The 20,327-nt window shown below is 35.5% G+C and overlaps 1 protein-coding gene across 5 annotated transcripts in view; it reads right to left on the reverse strand.

Moving 5' to 3' along the window:
* The window catches only part of LOC129244574 (rho GTPase-activating protein conundrum), a 60,078-nt gene that overhangs the window by 12,707 nt on the left and 27,044 nt on the right, over positions 1 to 20,327 (reverse strand). For 3 of the 5 annotated variants that reach the window (XM_054882283.1, XM_054882284.1, XM_054882285.1), the window contains one exon: positions 7,884 to 7,921. The exons of the other annotated variants lie outside the window; for them this stretch is intronic. The gene's annotated coding sequence lies outside the window, so the exon portion shown is untranslated. The remainder of the gene's footprint in view (positions 1 to 7,883; positions 7,922 to 20,327) is intronic. 5 annotated transcript variants of the gene reach the window in all.

The following is a 20,327-nucleotide window of genomic DNA, read 5'->3' on the forward strand; positions in this document are numbered from 1 at the left end:
AATTTTACAAGCGTACATCTCACTCTAGCTTTCATTTCAATTTATTCCATTTATTTTTCGACAGACGCCGATGGCGCAAGGTTTCCCAGCAGACACAGCAGTATTAGTTTACTGGGAGACAGGCTTTGGTGGGGAAAAATTCGATTCATTCCGGTACGAATGTAGAATCGACTGCCATGATAAGGACATCTTTCCATGCGGCATGTGAAGATCACTAACCACCTCGTTACCACGACTGATTCTACGTTACCGGAACGACAGTGGTGGTTGTACTGGGTCTGGCAGGGTTTTCTGTACAACAACAGCAGGGATATTTTTCAAAATAAAAACAGTTTCACAGGTGTGGAAAATATGCTATCTTAAAATATGAATTGAAAGGCCAAAAATGTTTGAGACAATGTTCCTAAATACTTCATTGCTATTCGAATAATTTGTCAAAAACTAGGCGAATGGTATTTACGGTGATGAGCATAACTGTGTATAAGGTGATTTTTTCTTAATAGTTAAAATGTTTCTCTAGTTTTTTTTTTGTTTTTTTTTTATATTAATATTGTTTTTCTTTTATTAACCAAAATCATCTAAATAATACTTTGAAACTTTATACAAAAATCTGGAAGGGAGACACTGGAAATTCTCTTTTGATGTTTCATTCGCGGTCACACGGGCAAAATAAGGAATAATTTTAATTTAATTTTGTATAACAAATTAGTTGAAATTTATTTTTTCTAAATTTTGTAGGAAGTTTGTTTTCTACGGTTTTGGTTGAAGAATGAACAGTTTAAAAAAAAATTACAAAAACCTTTACTCCCTAAACATTGTCAAAATAATAGAAAAAAACCATCAAGCATTCACACACAGTCTTGCTCGCCTCAATGAAGTAGGTCAATAAACCTTTCAAGTTTAAAAACGGTAGTCGAGAGTTAATGCAAAAATTCATAAAAAAAACGTATAACGAAATTAAATATAAACGAAATAATATATTATATATTGTAAAAAATATTCAAGTTTTAGATGCTCATTTTTAATTATTTTGTATATTTCATATGTATCTAAGAAAATAAAATATGCACCTAATTTAATGCAAAATTATTCGAAATCTTTTTGAAAGTTCACATGCATGGGTGATGCAAGAATGCGGTAAAAAAACTAAAGACCAAAATGAGTGAGAAAAAAGCTTGAGCCGTGCTGGTTTGTCATACGATAGCACCTTACGGGCATCTACCTGACTTAATTACCCACAAATAAAAACACGCGTGCACTGGGCAAGTGAGGCCAATCGACCGGCCAACCAAATAATAAGCAATGCACGCGTGCATATGTATGTCCATAGCTAAATCCAGACTCGGTGAGTTGGTTCAAATAGTTTCTTGGCCGAACTGATGATATGCGCACGCTCACTCAACCTTTTATCGAAACTCCGAACATTACCTTGATCAATATGTTCGATATTTCACATGGTTATGCACACGCATACATATTTACATACATACATATACATATACTCGTACATGTATAAATTACGTTAATGAATATAGATATTCCGAATTTATGGCTTAGTGTTACTAACACACACACACGCATACGTTATATTATCTGCTTTTTACCTTTCTACAGTTTTGAATATTTTTCAGTTGCTTTATAATTTTTTTTTTTTTAATTTTTTGTGGTAAGTAGTAGGTAGTACATTATTCATTTTCAGGGCGCTACACATATACATATCTATGCTAATGCCGCTTTCATGTTAACCGATTATGAAATTACGAATGAATTTAATCAAGTGAAATTTTAGTGACCCCAAAGTTTACATGTTTTGTAGGTATGTATGTATGTGCGTATGTACTTAATCCATAGACATATTTGTTTATTGAATAAGTAAAGCCGAACATATCTACACATATGTATGTATGTATGCATGATTTATGTAAATGTGTATGCAACTAAACAGAAGATATTCCTGTGCCAAAGTGTGGAGTTCGAAGCACTCGTTATATCATACATACATACATTACACTACATGGAATCATGGAAATGCATGCACATAAATATAATCACGGAAAATCCCTTAAGAGCTAATAGCTAATGGCTAATGGATTTCTATTTAGGGAGTGGCTGAACTTTTTACAAGTCATGTTACTGAAACCAAATTGAGTTTAATTAAGCTTCCTGAAAAGTAGAACTCTACACAAGAAATATGTATGTATGCATATACAATAGAAAAATGAAAAAATAAATAAAAAGTAAAAAAAATATATATACAATATATAAAAAATTAAAAAAAAAATAACTAATCAGTTTGGTTTCGCTGTGTTGTTACACTAAAATTTAAATACATGCTTGTCTGATACTTTTGTACTTAATGAGAAAAGTCACCTTGTTATTGATGCCGTAATCGATTTTCTCACTTGAAAAGTCAGCCTCTTAGCATTGGCGAAGAAAGTTATCTATAGCTAATAGAGTATGTTAGCGTGCGCTGGGGTATGAGCATTTTCGAGTTAAAACTCTAAGCGGTATTTAGTAAAGCAGATAAACCGTCAAAATTGCACTCCCAATAATCTCCGAAAATAAAATAACATTAATTCTTTTCGATAACTTTCCAGATGTAATCGGTTAGGTTAGCCTGGTTGGCCATAAGCCACACATAGACCTTTTGGCCCCTAGCGATACCAGATGAAGACCGACTTCTATGAATACTGCCAGCGCTTTTGGCGAATCTAAGCAGAGCTGTGAGATCCGCTTTTGAGACGTCCTCCAGAACCTCAAACGATGGGGCTCCCAGGCATTTCAAACGCGTTTTTAATAATGCCGGACAGACGCACAGAAGGTGTTCTAAAGTTCCTCAACATCCTCTCTGCATTTGTCCGTGTTAGCACCCCCTTTCTTGTACGCAAAAAAAAAATAGCAAAAATAAATAGTCAAAAGATTACAATATGTCGTACTGGTATTATTGTGAACACACATGTAAGTATGTATACTTGTACATAATTAGCTCTCTTTACAATATTCGCAACATTTTTCATGTTAAAGTTGATTTTTTATAAAAAATGTAGTTCAACACGTCATAAATCAGAGTTCCAAACTTTGCATAAAACTATTTTTTTATATGCTTTTTCATTCCGTTCGAGAGCTTCTATTTCCCGCAACATCGACCTTCTCCAAGTTTCCTTTGGCCGACCGCGACCTCTGCTCCTTTGCGGCTTCCAGTCAAGTGCCTTTCTCGTGATGCTATCTGGTAATTTTCTAAGCCTGTGATTTATCTATCGCCACTGCGTTTTGTTTTCTACCGTTTAATTTGCCATAGGATGGGCTCCTTATTCGTTGATCTCCGTTGCTGATAGTATTCGGCCAAAATATTTTAAGGATGATGCGGAGGCATTTGTTGACGAAAGATTGTAGCCTCAGTGTGATGGTGTTGGAGACCAGCCATGTTTTGCTTCCATACAAGAACACCGACTTCACATATGAGCTGAATATGCGCAGTTTAGTTCGCCTGGATATTTGCAAATTCGCACATATTGTAAGCATTCGCCCGAACGCCGCCCTTGCTTTATTTAGCCTGCAGTTGACATCTTCACTTCAGCAGAAGCTTTCGACAAATTCCACTGGACACCCGTCAACCATTACACGTCTTATTTTGTTGTGGTTCACTCTCATAGCCTTTGTCTTGGCGACGTTCACTTTCAGTCCGACAGTGCGTGCCAGCGGGACTAGTCTGTCCGCCTTCGCTTGCATTCGGATGCCATCGGAGAAGTCCAGCTCCTCGAGATGTCTATTGAAACTCCATACGATGCCTGTTTTGTGCAGGGACGTTGTCTAGGACGATGGCGAAGAGGCGACAGGGGACAACCTTGCTTTACGTCTGCGTTGGTTGTGAATAAGTCGCTGGTGTTGCCGTTGTAAAGCACTGCCAGTTCGGAGTTCTCGTAAAGGGCTCTGATGAGGCGGATTATCTTAGCGGGAACTCCCATTCTACTCAGCGCAAGAAGTATATAAAGTTTATAAATATTTTCAAAAAATATTCATCAAAATTTTGAACATTCTAAACTGAATTTTTATTAAACTTCTGGGTATGCAGTTTTATAGCCCATTCAATTTTAGAAATTTTAATATAATAAAGTGTAAGATTGAAGTCGCTGAAAAATCGCGTAAAATTCTAAATTTTTTTTTTGCATGCGTGATGCCTGTATATATGTATGTATGTATATATTGTATATCTGTAGATGTTGGTAAAATTAGCGAGCCCTCGAAGTAAGTCATAATGCATTTCACTTGCAAGTTTACTCTCGAAACCGTTATTCGAAAGCTTTGTAAGTTTATATTAAAGGCTTGCATAACTGATATGTAAATCAACTGCGACTAAGTAATTGGGGTTTTAATATTTGGCTTAAAGTTATTCATTTGCGTACGAGCCTCCTCGTAAGCAGTTGTAAATACATTAACTGGTTTAAAAATAAATTTATATTTTGGCTAATTATTGTGCTAACAAATGACGCATTCTTTACGATGTGACGCATGGCTTAGTGATAGGGATGTTGTTAGGCGGCTCAAGGGGTATACTGAGCACTCTAGAAATTGTCCCGACAATTTCAATTCAAAGCCAAGGTTAGGTAGAACCTAATGCATTTTTTGTTTTGTTTTGAAATTTCTCCTCGTTTCGTTCGCTCCTCAAAAGCATCTGTGCTAACCATTTTTAAGACTGCGCATTTTTTCTTTAAATTGTATTCGAGCTAAAATGTCCAAACATTTTAAGTCGCATTTTGTTTGACTGTTCATCATCGGTATCTGTTGTGTGTTGCATTATACAGGCTTTCAGTTGCCGAGATCAATCACCTGATTTGAACTATTCGCTTATTTCGCAAAGGCGGAACTCGAATGTGACTGTCAAATAACAAAAAGCTGCTGTGATGAGCAGTCTATTGGGTGGAGTGCAGATTTTGATGCACTTCCAATCTCTTGGCGATTAAATGAGTCAATATTGTTTATGTGGTAATAATGAGTCTTAATTGAAACGTTTTCATTTTGAAATAAACGTCTCTGTCATTTAGTAATTGAATAAGCGATTCGATGAGAGTCCGATTTACGAGCAATTGAATGCTGTGTCACACAACACTTTGCCTCCGTAATTAAGCTTCCTATATTTAATTCCCGTCATAAGAAGTATTTACAAATGCCGAGAGTTTTCTAAGCAGTGATTAAAGTAAATTTGAAGCGGGCACGATCTCTGGAATACCTCACCTCTTTGGCCAAATAACCAACAAAGTATTGCTGTGTTTTTCCAAAAACTGAAAGAGGGTATATCACTCCGCAGTATATATATATATATATATATATATATATATAATTGGCGCGTACACCCGTTTTGGGTGTTTGGCCGAGCTCCTCCTCCTATTTGTGGCGTACGTCTTGATGTTGTTGCACAAATGGAGGGACCTACAGTTTCAAGCCGATTCCGAACGGCAGATATTTTTTACGAGTAGTTTTTCATGGCAGAAATACACTTGGAGGTTTGCCATTGCCTGCCGAGGGCTGACAGCTATTAGAAAAATGTGTTTCTTAATTTTGCTGTTTCACCGAGATTCGAACCTACGTTCTCTCTGTGAATGGTAGTCACGCACCAACCCATTCGACTACGGCGACCGCGTTTCTCAGTATAGGTCCATATATATCTGTGTCCGATCTCTCGTCTATTTTTGAGCTAGGACAATCTATTTCTACAACCTTTTCGACTTTTACTGCCAGAAAGCTTTCCTTTAATTATTGCTATTTACTTTCTGATAATGCCTAATCATCATTCGAGTGTGAATTACGAATCGGATTTTAATTAAAAAATAGCAATATCGTTGAAATGCATTCCGAGTTTAACTCAGCTTTGTTTTCAACATTAAACACCATTAAAACATGCATTTGGTTCGCAATTTGTCGCAATATCAACAACGGCTGCTATAAAACAAACTGCAATGGAGTTTCAACAAATCTATACAATCTTCCTATCTTTGCAATTGTGCGTTATTTGTTTTCCTCTACGATTGTTCGTCTTACTGTTCAGCTAAAAACTATGATTTTGCATGCTTTCAAATCAGTTACGTAAACTTTTTTAATCCGCAATTCCATCGTATCGCTACTGCCACATTTGACTACAAAAATGTTTGCTGATATTTTGCAAATTATCATCTCAAACATTTTCCCAAATACAAAAACTTGGCATTTTTGGGATGGATTTATATCTTATATCGATGTACGTATTAGGGGACTGCCGAATGGGTTTGTGCGTTACTACTATTTCTCATTAGTTCCACCTGTTGAGCACAGATGTTTATACCGAGCCTTTAATTTTAAGGCCACTATGACAACAACAGTATTTTGGTGAATTACAAGCTTCCCTAAAATATATGGTGTAAAGAATTCAGAAGGTGTAGCCAAGATCAGGCCGTTAACCGACACGAAGCGAGTTTGAGAGAATTGGCTGATTTACACGACGTCATGTTTACAAAAAACTAAAATTGTGCCGGTAATATACAAAAACAAAAAAAAAAAAAAAATTCAACACAGTCCCCACTCATGTTGCTTTGTTGTGGTCTGAATAACGACTAATTGGACGAGTGTATGAAAACGTGTGATATGAGCGAACAGAATTCGGCTGCCGAATACCCGGTGACGTGGCAGCCTATGGTGAAAAGATTTTTAGAGGTGTGCTCTTTAACAGACCGTTATTCGACTTTAACCAAATTTAACACAGACGAGACGAGGGATATCTTTACAAAAAAACTGAGATTGTGTTGGTGATATATGAAAAAATCAACCCAATAGGCCTCTTCTCTTCGTTATTTTGCCGCGTGACCAAGTAAGATTTGCCGCCAGCGAGTATAGTTACACCTCATAAAACTGATATAACTCACGATTTTACAAGTTTTGCTAAGGCTTGGCGAAAAGAAGGGGCCTAATGTCATTTTGTTGCCGTCTGAACAACGACTAAGTGCACGAGTGTGTGAATATGTGTGAAATGATTATGCAGAATTTGGCTGGAGAAGCTCCTTTGTGACGTAGCAGCCGATTTTCTCCTCAGAATTTTTTTCACCATTGTGAAATAACAAAACTCGTAAATCTATCATCCTTGGTGACAGCCAAAGTTGCTCGACAATTTTTGTTTTACACCATATCAGATTGGCCAAACCTGGTAATGTATCATTCTTGTGTACAATGTATTCGTGGAGTCAAAATGACCCCAGTTGCCCACCAAAAATCAAAGCTCATAACCTCAATTCATTCACCACAAAATTATACCTTTCACAGTGCATGAAAAGGCAAGTAATAACGCAGAAACAAATATTTGAGTACTGAATACTCAAGTGTCATCCCAAAAAAGCTATGTACTAAAATCACCAATGTTTGCTGCGTATTCCAAAGGGGCCTTTGGGTACCACTTTTGGAGCTTTATTTTCAAGTTGGCAATATTCCGAATATGTCAGAATTGTGACAAACACCAATCTACTGACATCACCTTATTTTGTAGCACCAAGAATCAGGTCTGTTCTTAAGACCGTCTTACAAAATCTACGAATATGAATGCTCGTAAAAATGTGTATCATGGAACTCATATGAAATCAAAAGTATTTATTATTGCCAGAGTCAAATTTTACATTTTGTTGTTTCAAAAGCACTTGCTTTCTTTGCAAAAGTACCTCTATAATTCTTTAGCCTTTCAAGGTTAACGTTGTGAAACTATGAGATTATAAAATAGATGTACATAAACACTACTCTGGACTGTAATTTAGCCAACTAACAGACAGCTGATACCCATGCATCAGCTGCACAAGCGGTCTGAAGTTGGTTACATTTCGAGTGCCGGACCCTGTAATTGAAAAATAAAAGATCTCAATCAAACTCACCCTATCGATTCTCGTGACTGCAAAGTTACAATTTTTATCTGAAAAGCAAAACAAAAATAATTATTAGTGTTTTTTTAAAGGCAGAGCAGCTTAAAGGAAATAAAAGAAGTAAAATATATGCGCCCAAACCTTCTTTTCATGAATTCTTAGGTGGTAACGAAGTGCTAATACTCGAATGCACGTTCTAAGCATTCAAATTTTTTAAGAACATCTTTTCTTCTCTATTCGATACCGTAACTTTTTCTAGACACAATGCCGCTGTAAATGACAAATTAACTGTGAGCCATTATTTGTTCATTTACAAAATTGGGAAGTGATCAATGCTTTCTATCTTTCACTTTAATTCGCTCTTTGTCTCCTTATTCCGATTAGAAATATTCAAATGACAATGCGTTTTTTATAAATCAACTAGACCCCCGCTACAGTTTCCAAATATTTAATATTTCAGTTGTCCGTTCTCCATGTATTTATACCTTTATCATGCATGCTCATTTTGTTTCGTACATGTAAAGATAGGCCATATTTTTTGTGTTTCCATATGTTCTGGCATTCCTGGTAAGTTTAAGGAATTCAAAAATTCAATAGGACCGTTAGCGATTTTATTCGCATTTATAACAGCAGCGACATCGATTGATCAATAGACTTGTACGCAAATATGTTTGTATGCATTTATATGTAGGTCTTTCTTTATATCTACAAGAACTGTAGTATCTATGTTCTCGGTTGTTCAATAAGTTTGTTTTTCGATAGCAAAGACACAATTTTATGGTTTGAAATGCACTATATTATTCAGTATAGTTTCCCTGAATATCAATACACTTGTTTCAACGAGATTCCAATTTATAAATTCCATCTGTAAAGTGAGAATCATGAAGGGCTGCAAAATACGCTTCCACAGCTGTTATGGCCCCATCATTGGATGAAAAACGCTTTCCAAGCATGTTTTTCTGAGGTCTGGAAACAGATGGACGTCGCTAGGGGCCAAATTTCGTGAATACGGTGGATGCTCCAACAATTCCAACTTTAATTCATGGATCTTTAACTAGTGTGAAAATGTTCTGGTGACACGGTGCATTGTTGTGATGAAAAAAATATTTTTTTTTGCCAACTGTTATTTTTTCATGATTTTTTTCTTTCAGCTGGTACAAATGGTTACAATAATATTCTGAATTAATTGTTTTACAAGTTTCTAAGTAATCCACAAACAAAATTCCCTTCGCAACACAAAAAACTTCTCTGCTGTTTTCTGGGCGCCGAAGCACCAGGTTCACACCTCTCTTTGCCCTCCTGTTTTGATTTAGGATCATGGTGATAGATCCAAGTCTCATCCATAGTGATGATCGACGTACAAAATCCACTTTTTCCTTTCGAAAACGCTCTAAATGTTGCTAAGAAAGTCGCATTCGAATGTGTTCTTGTTCCATTGTTAGCGAATGCGGCACCTATCGCGCACACAGCTTTCTGAAACCCAATACTTCAATCAAAATATTGCTTACACTGCCCCATGGGATGCCTAAGGCTTCTACTAAATCTCTTTCTGTCAATCGACGGTTGTCCAAAACGATTTCCTGTATTTTTTCTACGATTTTTGGCGTTGTTGCTGTTTTTGGACATCCTTGACGAGGAGCGTCTGTCCGCAAGACATGTACGATCACGTTTAAATTCAACAAGCCAACTTTCTACTGTACTAATTGATGGCGAAAATTCCTAACCGACCACCTTGAGCTTGTTTTTGTATTTAAATTTTGGATAGTAACTTTAGTTTCAACTGCTTTTGTTGCTTTCCATACTTCAAAAAAATAAATGGCCTTGAAGCTCTAATGGAAATCAGCAAAATTAATTTAAAATTTCAGTAATTCAAAGCTCTTTCGTTTATTTTATTTTTTTCTTTATTTGTTCAATAATAGCTTATGTTTAAACCCAATTTCAACCTGAAGATTTCATACTTTCATAGCTATATTAATATCATAAGCATAAGGTAATTAATTATGTAGATATGTATGTGTAATATTTATTATAATTAAATTCATTGAAAAAAATTAAGTATTTTGTGGGTTCGATTGCAAAGCTATACAAGCAACACTTATTGCCAAGTTTTTACTATTTATTTATTTACTATTTTAATTTCAATTATTTCAACCAACAACAAAATTTCAAACTTTCTAATCAGAATTAAAAAAAAAAAAAATTTACTACCCAATTTTATTGCACATAAATTTTTGTATATTATAATAAAGTGCAAATTCGGAGCGACTACGAGAGTTGATTTTTGATAATTTTTCCCCTCACGGTGTTGGGTATTTTCGCCACATAGGAAGCATTTCGTTAGGGATTGTTGGGTTTTGTTTGGTGCGGGCAGTCGCGGATTTATAAGTAGAGCAACAGTCGTCCAAAATGAAAATAAAATAAATAAAACTGCAAAAAAAAAGCTCCTCTCGCACAGAAAAACTTAGGACATTATAAATGGTACGTTAATGCTCATCTTTCGGCCTATAGCGACATTACGTGTCTGTCAGTTTACGGCTCCCCCACATGAAAGTTATGGATCTACTCTAGTAATAAAAATTTGTATACTGGAAATTCTAAATATGCGCTCAAAATCTAGAATTAGAACGGAACTCCCGTTTTCGTCTTTAGTATTTTCGTAACAAAAAGCGATACACGATTTATAGAAAAGCAAATTCCGTAATTTTACCTTAAACCTAACACATTTTTTTTTAATTTATTTAAATTTAAACAAATGTTTATGTTTCAGTTTCTAAAGGATTTTTTTATATCTATTTTACGACACATAGTTGTGAACATAATGCGATACACACATATATCAAGTGCATATTGGAAATAGGTATTAATGAATATAAATATAATATTTTTAATGATTAGTCTGTTACAAGAAATCGGGATTAATATTGAGGTGTGCCGGGATCGACATGCCTAGTAGCTAGAAATGTCTTTTGTCGAATGAAGATCGATAAAAAAAGCAAACCCATTAACACACACCTCGATATACATACACACATATACTTGCATACCCGTACGCTTTAGCAATTTTTTGAGGTGCCACAGCCAGACAAACGCCTCGCGACTAGCAAAAACCGTCGCTGTTGGCTGTACAAGTGAGCTCTGTAAACGAACTCTCGCACATACAGGTGTGTATGTATTTGCACCTTGGTAAATAAAATGTGTATGTTTGGGTTTGGGTTTGGGCAAGGTAGACATTTGTGTTTAAAATCAACAGCGGGACGAGACGGTAGTTATACACTTTTTCGTTCTTTTTTTTTTGCAATGTGGCTATGTAATGGTCGTCTTAACAATACCACATCCAGTTGGCTATTGGCCCAGTCACCCAGAAAGTATTGGCCGCCACCACTGAAGCTCGTCTTCGCACTTCAATTCAAGTTTGCATTCGTGCAACAGTAAAATTTTAGCGCAAAGTAGTTGCGGACCGCTTCTTTACCTTTCCTAACTAAAATTACATTTGAGTACATGAAAACACAACGGAATTGGAAGTCATGAGGAAAAGTTGGCAAGGCGAAGAAGGTGAGGCTAAAAAAGTTTGCAAACATATGTATGTGTGTATGTGTATGTATGTATTTAAGTACATACATACATTTATTTACGTGCTATTTTCCCCTTGTTTTTCTCCCGTGTGCTACGGGTGCCCTTCCCACTTTCTTCATTATTAATGCTACCGCCAAAGTTTTGCCAATTGCCAACTGCCCGCTGTCCATTTTCTACTTTCAGCCTTGCAAGGTATACATTTTTCCGCTTAATTGTAATTGTTGGTCACAGGCCGTTACAAGTACTTTCTAGTTGACACTCGGTTGATTATTTGCCCGCCCCACCCTGAGCCTTCAAATCTAAGATGCCTAACATAGTTTAGCAATTTCGCAAATTTATATAACTAAACTAATTTTACTGATCGAAATGAGATAATTTTTGATTTAGCTCTCTACAACAGAGACTTTGCGAAGTTATTTTATAAAATTCACTTATTTGTCAACAAAATCAAAAAAGTAGGTGAAGTGATTAAAAAGTTTAACCTGCATTGGATTCAACTGCTTTCTGACGACGGGCTAGCAGTTTTGTTTGAATAATCCACTCAGTGATGTATTTGCTGGCAGAAGAGACCTACACACGTTCATACATACTTCCAGTACATAAACGCATTTTTGAAGTATTGTGGAAAGTCAGTTAACTCCAAAATTTCAACACTTTCCTTTTCTCCAAATTGATTTGTTTTGGTTATTTGGGTTTGGGTCAGCCATGTTCCTGACCAGAATTGTTAATCAGGCAGAAACTACAAAATAATTTTGTCAATCGGGAGGTGGTAGCTATTTTGAAAATAAACTAGAAATTAAAGAACTTTTGCAGGTGCCTCGAACATCGACACTCCAAAAAATTTCAAATCAAGTGATTCGCGATTTCAAGCGTATGTATGTGCGCATGTACGCATGTACGCACATACGCCAAGTTTAATTACTGTAAATATTTGAACACAGCTTCCTAGAATTTGAAGTCACAATGGACTTCTCACTTCTCGCCAACTTCTGCAGTTTCCGCAAGTATTTGGTTAATTAAAGTTTAAGCATAAAACCAGCCACCCGCGTAAAAATACGAGTAAATAAATAACAGTGCTTATATTTTTAGAGAAGCATTAGAAAAAAACACATTCATTAATCTTACACATTTTAAATACATAAATGCAGAAACACATACATACATACATACATGCATGTGCGCAAAGGTGTGTGTATGGGTGTTTGTGTGTTCATGATAAGTTGTACGCTCTTGACCAACTTGCGGCAGACAGCGTGCAGCATTTAATTGGAACTTTTATTGTTGGCGCGTGTGGCATGCAACTTACGGTATTTCCAGCTGAATTGAAATTTTAGATACTCCAAATAGTTATTCGTACACTATTTACGTTCGTTTGGTGATATGTATTTCAATATTAATTAGAGTTTCTAACGCTTCATATTTTTTATTATTTACAATTCGCTCACATTAAGGCGCCACAGCGAAACCTATTTTTGATACAAATATGGCACCAAACATTTTCAATTTTTTTTGTTGAAAAAACTGGGTTATTTTTAACTGATGATAAAAAAATATGAAATTACATGTAAAATTAATTAAAGAGCAATGGCAACATATACAGAGTGGCACAAAATTAATCAGCCTATCGAAAGATTTAGACTTTTTGCAAATTGTGTCATACGTCACTCATATTTGACACTTGTGAACTAAACAGCTGGAGTATATAAACAAACAAACGATTGACAAAAACAAAATTGGAATGAATTATGTAAATTTTCGGCATAGGAATTCACCTAATTCAGAAACATTTAAAAAACGTCCTGGCAATATTTCTTTAAAAACATGAATAGAAGACCATTATTTTGGTTTTAAATAGATTTAGTGTAAAACTACATATATAACGCAAAGTTTCTCAACACTCTGCTGAAGTTGGTATTGAGAAACTGAATTGTGGCGCTGACCGCAACAGCAACGTCAATGGCAAAAACCACAGGGGCTCTTAAGCCATTTTAAATCGACCAAATAAAAATGGTGTCAAAATGTCATATTCTCCACTTATATAAACCAATAATTTTTTACTATAGTGTACAAAATGTGATTCAGTATTGAAATCTTGCGAAAGTTATTCTCAAAAAAATTGTAGTTAAAAGACGTCAAAATGCGTGAAAAAAAATCCCACACCGTCATGCGTAAACATGTGCATTAGGGTGCATCATTCTGCATATAAAAAAATTGGTACTGTTTTTTTCATGCGAAGGCACTGACCACATTGCGCATCAACTCAAGATGTGTTAAAGACTGCAGGAGGTTACTCTCGCTTATCCAACAACACAACACTACACTTTGTTGGGTCCCCGGCTTCGCTGGAGTGGAGGGGAATGAAAGAGCAGAGGAGTGTGCAAGGAAAGACTCTGAGCTTGACTTTCGGCGAGTGGGCGAGGATATTAGCGTTCCCCTAAACGAATTATACACTGCGATTGGCCTGAGCTTAATTGCGGACTACTAGATCTCTGACTACTAACTGCAGGATCTCCAAAGCGCTCTGGGCAAAACGAAATGTCTGCTTGGATTCAACAGATCAACTACCAGCGTCCTCACAGGTTTTATAACGGGTCACTGCACTATTGGCACCCAAGCCAGTGTACCTCATAATGAATTTCGCAGCAGTTGGGAAGATGAAGACGAAATTGAGTCGGTACACCACCTCCTCTGTGAATGCCTTGCACTTCAAAGAAGCCGTGCTAAATATCTAGGCGATTTCTTCTTTGAAGACCTAGGAAATTTGTAATATGTCTCACTGGAGCGACTAGTTACCTTATTAAAAAGATTTAAGTGTTTTAAGCAATTTAGTTAGGGGTTGAAAATCAAATGCAGGTATCACCGAATGTCTTGCCTTAGACAAGCAACCTGGCTAACCTAACCTAACCTTCCATCTCAATTATAAAAGTTATTAGATTTTAAGATTTTCGCCAAAATGTTTATGTATGTGAGCTTGAATGACTTGAAAGTAGCTCCAAAAATAAATTTTAATAAAAAAAAAATAGTTTTTAAAATTACTTTTTTCAAAAATTAACTCAGATGATAACTTTTTTACTAAATATTGTAAGAAAAACATGATTTTTAGTGATCGAAATCTTTATTTTGACCTTTGCACGCTCCGTTGCTTGGTTGTTTGTATACTAGAGCCGTCTAGGTCACACGTGTCAAATACAACAATGTACAACGCCATTTGCAAAAAATATAAGTCTTCCGATAAAGTGATTAATTTTGCGCCAGCTTGTAAAAGAGTTAAAACTTAATAGGTCTGCATAAAAATGTTTAAAATTGTATATGTTTACAAAAAGGACTTGATAAATAAAGTATAAACACACAAGCTTTTTTGGTTTTCATGCGTTCACAATCCGAGGAACAGGTTAGAATTCGTACTAGCAGTTGGAGAACTAACCAGCAATGCATTGTGTTAAATCGGCGAATATACGACTTCTACGGACATTGTTGACTTGTTAATACAATTACGCTACTTATATCATCACAAACTGTCGGTTCCTATAACACACTGCGGAAACACTTGTTGTTGATTCTTTTAACAATCGAATCCTTTGACAAGTTTCACTGAACTTGAAACTGAAAAGAGCTAAACTAGTTACCAAACAAGTCTGTCGGTGGCCTATCAAACAATAAACCATCGAGTACACTGATGATTCATCAGCCTCTTTGTGTCGTTCATTTTTTAGTGCTCGAACTAGTCACTAGTTGTTAACCAGCAGCCGTCAGCTACTCGTATCAGCCATCAACCGTCTGTCATTCGTGCTATAAGCAACGCTAAGCATTTTGCCAAACAGGTTTTCCATCGTTCACCTGACCCCTACCCCTACTCACTACACCGCTTTGTAGGCTACTACTACTTCTCTGAAATTTAAGCTCCAACAAACTAATTAAATATGCCGATTAATGTCGTTTGTTGTAAAAGTGTGTGTGTACGAGTATGTATGTATGTAGATAGGTATGCATATATGTATATATGTTTGTATGTATATACATATTGCAAACTACGCGATAAAAACAAGTTTGGTTTGTATGATTTTGACTTTTTGTTATTTTTTAAAGCTCATTCGTACTTTTGGCGATTTGCAATTTTTCAATTTTTTCTTGCTTGCAAAAAAAACATAAACTTAACTTGCATAGTTTGCTCATAGCTCATATGATACATAGCATACGAGTGTGATCAGACTATCATACACTTTGAGTGGATTGTATAATTTGCTACTCGTGGGAACGGCGCGCTTGTTTTTGGTTTATTCTTGTAACACTGAATACATTTTGCGATTTTAATTTAGGTATTTCTCTCAAACTCACTTTATTTTTTTTTTATTTATTAGGTTTATTTTTTAATATTTTATTATGTTTTATTTTATTTTATTACGCTTTATTTTATTACGTCTTCGTTCTTAAATTCATCTCCAGTTGTTTCTATTGATCAATGAATACGCAAACAACGTGGAAACTGAAAATATGCAATTTTTGCAAGACTGTTTTGTTTGTCAATTGATTTTTGTTTTCGGGATTCCGTTGATTGCTTTCTTTGTGTAAAACTATAAATTTAATTGTATTGTTGAAAAATTGAAAAGTGAAACTCTTTCATACACATCTACACACACACACACACAGAAGCATATGTGCATGACAGTTTATTAAACCCTTTCAAAGCCAAAGCAGTGTCAAAGAGCTCAAATGGAGCAACAACGATTCAAATATGGGCAATTATGTGAATGTCAATGTAAAGTAAACGGCATCCAACACCGAACGAGCGCTTCGTATTTAACACATCGACGATTTGACTTTCTTCGGCAATGTAGTGTGTTAAAGTCAAGGCCGCGCATCAGTTAAAAGTTCAAGCTGCGCTGTGCTGAGCCATCTCAATTTCGACAATTTAAATGACAATTTATGTAGCTGAATAAAAATATGTACATATAAAAGTTCATCTATGTTGCACGCATAAAAAATTATAGTCGTAAGTTACTTACAGAAATGTGAGAGTTGTGTAAGCAATAATTTCTCCACACTCACCTTCAAGAAAATGTAAACGTAACAGGGGAAATCAACAAAGAAATCGAAAACTCACTGTGCACGTACATAAATAAATACAAATCGCTCATTTGCTGCAAGAGTGTCATAATCCCCCCGAAAAAAAGAAAACAATTTTTAGATAACAATGCAGAAATGGCCACAAGCTTTTATTTTTATGCTGTATAAAAATCCATGCTGATATCAATTAACAGTATCTCATTAGATGAAAATATGTTTTCACTTTTACTTACAGAGGCATTGTAAATCGAATGCTTTGAAGCAACCTTTCTCGACATTTAGGTTTTTTGGATTATAACACTCTTGCAGCTTATGAGCGATATGTACTTGGTACAACATATTCACATTAATTAAGTCGCTCTATCTTCTTACAATGTACGTAACATTTTTAATGCTAATTTTTTATTGTATTTCTTAGCATGTTTTTTTTTAATAAAATCCTCATAAATCAAAGTTGCAATCTCTGTAAGAAATTCACAGAAAGTTTAACAAATATCAAAAAATATTGATCAAAATTTTGAAGATTTTTAAACAGAATCTTCAGAAAACTTCTGGATATAAAGTTTTAAAAGCCTTATAATTTTAATATAATGAGGTGTAAGCTTGAAGTCGCTCAAAATATTCGCTCTTTTTTAATCATTTTTTTGCATGCGTCGTAGAGAATTTTCTTCCATATAAGGTACGTGCTTGGAAATTGTTTTGTTGTTGTTCCCATACATATAGTGGGAATGCTGCTGGAGTCCAGTTTTTTTCTTTATGGTACTGACGGTGTTAGGTTTTTCTTGCATGTAAATAATTTTTAGCATTCGTTAAATACGGAAAATGCACAAAACCAAAGGCAAAGAGAATTCTCAAAAATCAACGCGATTTGTTAGTCACTCCAAACTTGCTTTTTATTATACTAAAATTCAATGTTCCTTAAAATTGCACACCCAAAATTTTTTAAAAGTTCGAATTGAAAAGTGTGAAAGTTTGATAAAAACTGTTGAATTTTTTTTAAACTTGCACAGAGTATGAAACGTGGATTTGTGTGGTTTTTGTGGGAGAATTAACTATATTTTCATAAAAAAATCATTAAAATAAAATAAAATACAGGGTGGCACAAAATTAATGGCCTTAATGAAAGATTTACAATTTTTGCAAATGGTTGTTTTTTTACAATAATTTAGCAAAAAAGTTACTCAGAAACAAAATTTTATGTTTGATTTTGCGCTACGTAGCATATTCATGAAAATATTACATACTAGGGAGTCGTATCACGTCATCTGAAAATTTACTTTATGAAATTCATAGATTTAAACGTACATAAATATAAGGCAGTAAATATGTACATTAGAGTCGAGTGAAATTTTGTTTTAGTTACTTTTGCCAGGTCTGCAAAAAGTTGGCTTCCCAACCCAGAAGTAAGGCTGAAAATATTTTTTACCCCAACGTATGTTGTCCCATCAAGAAGTGTAGCATTAATTTTTGAAAAAACTTTAAATTAAAACTTTGTTAGTATTTAGATTGATTTCAAAACGTTTTCATGGTCTTCTAGGGCAACTTAGATTAGGTTTTTGTGTTTGTCGGGAGAGACTAACAAGTACAGCACTCAGATACAAATAAGTCCATTTTACTGCACTCTCGTTCCCTTTTCAATTCTCTTAAAATCTACTCCACCTCCGAAGAAATCTGAGTAGATCTTGTGGTGCAAAGGAGTCAAGGTGGTCGCTTCCTAACACATCGGTGTCAAAGATCTCAAGCCTGATTCGAGCGAAGGCTGGACAGACGCACAGAAAATGGTCCGCTGTCTCATTCTCCTCTCCACATGCTGGGCACAGTGCACTGTCTGAGATGCCCACCTTTTTCATGTCCTTTGCCTATAGAAGGTGGCCCGTCATCAGTCCAACCAGCTTCCTACAGGCCTCTCTGCTTAGTGACAGGAGGAATTGTGACAGTCGGTCGGAAATGATAGATAACATCAGTTTTGGCCATCTGCAACCTCTCTCAGCCTGCCAAGCTCGCTTGCAGGTTAGAATAACCCGTTTGCTAACCGTGGCTTTGATGGCTGCAGAAGGGAGTAGCAGAACGGGTTCCGGGCCAAAAAAACTTGGCCTCAGAGCCCATCCTAGCTAAGGACTCAGAGGTCTCGTTACCCACGATACCCCCATGTCCCTCACCTATGTCAACATCAGGCTATTATGTTTGCCGACATAGTTCAGCCTGGATTTACAGGACTCGACTAACTTTGAAGTGGTTGGGGGGCTGTCTAAGGTCATGAGCGCAGCTTGGATGCTGTTTTCCACAACAAAGTTCATTGCTTCTTGAACAGCATACACCTCCAGTTGAAACACAGATGCTTACATTCCAAGAGCAAAGTGCAGTTTTGTCCCGCTGGATTCCACGTAGACCTCGAAGACGTAGATTAGGTTACTTTAGGTTGCAGAGGCTATTCTTCATTAAATTATTTTTATTAATAAAATTGTTGTTACTGTTTAAATTATTATTATTTCACTTTAGCACTGCAGTTAAAAACTAGTTGAAGTTGAATTGTATGAAGTTTATTAACCTCTTGTGCTGGAATAACGTACAATGCACGTCGGCTTGTTATCTGCTCTAGACTGGCAATATTGTGCAATATACGCCTGCTGAATTAACTGTAAAAAAATATGTTGCTGGAAGTCAAATATGAAAATCAAAACAAATTCCAATTCTAAGAATTATTAATTTTCCAAATTTCGGCTGGACATTGGAGAAGAAATCCTACAAGATATTAATATTCCTGAATACCCAACACGCGGAAGGATGCCTTTAGATAACATACCATTGAGTTTTTAGGCAAAACAGTTGGAACATTTCCGAAGAAAAATTTCCTTTTACATAAACAGAAGCCTCAACGAAGATGTTAGGTATGCGCGAAACAGAAAAAACCCAGTCTTTCACTGCTCATTCCTAATTGTTTTCAAATATATCACACGTACAAAACTAACAATAAAATTCTTTATTGTTATTATTAATTTGATTTATATTCATTTAAATAATGTGACAATATGTTTTTGTTAAACACACTCTGCTAAAAGCTTTCATATAAATTATTTCAAGCAAGAGAAATTTTTCCAAGCAAGAGAGCTTGTTATAAGTTGGTTTATACGATGCAGTCACCGCCTTTTGGAAATTAATTTCCGGTGCAAGAGATTGATACTTGTTTTATATTTTTGTTTATTTTTCCAAATTTATTTAGCTTGGAAGCATCTCAAAAGGTTATTCTAAAAATTTTATTTTTTGTAATGTTTATAACCTCTTATAAAAGCAGCATTTCATTGCTATGTCATAAAAAAATAATATAAAAAATCTCCATATACTGTCGCTCCCTCTTAATGTATAGAAACAATAAAATTCTTATACAATATTTAGCAAAGGCGAAGCATTGAAAGCCGGATAGCAAAATTTTAATTTGCTAAGCCTACTCCTACTACAAAACACTCCTACGAAAGCACCGGATAAGACACCGACGCCCAAGTATGTATGTACGAATATGTAAATGGTTATGAACACATTAGCACACACACACATAAATGGCAACGTACATAAAAATTTATTACCGAGTTACGCAGAACGCGGAATAAAATAAAAAAATATAGCAATCGTCCGAATGTTCTTGAGAAGGCCGTTCCTTATCATGTGATTACCTTATGTAGATACTTGACAAATACATACACAAAAATAGTAGACACGTACGAGTATTTATTAAAAAAGATAAGGAACCTAATTAGATTCCTGGCCATATATAGTAAAGTGCTTTACGCGCAGTTCGTGTGTTGGACCACATAAATACGGTTG

This window comes from Anastrepha obliqua, chromosome 4 (assembly GCF_027943255.1).
Source record: "Anastrepha obliqua isolate idAnaObli1 chromosome 4, idAnaObli1_1.0, whole genome shotgun sequence".
Lineage (NCBI taxonomy): Eukaryota > Metazoa > Arthropoda > Insecta > Diptera > Tephritidae > Anastrepha > Anastrepha obliqua.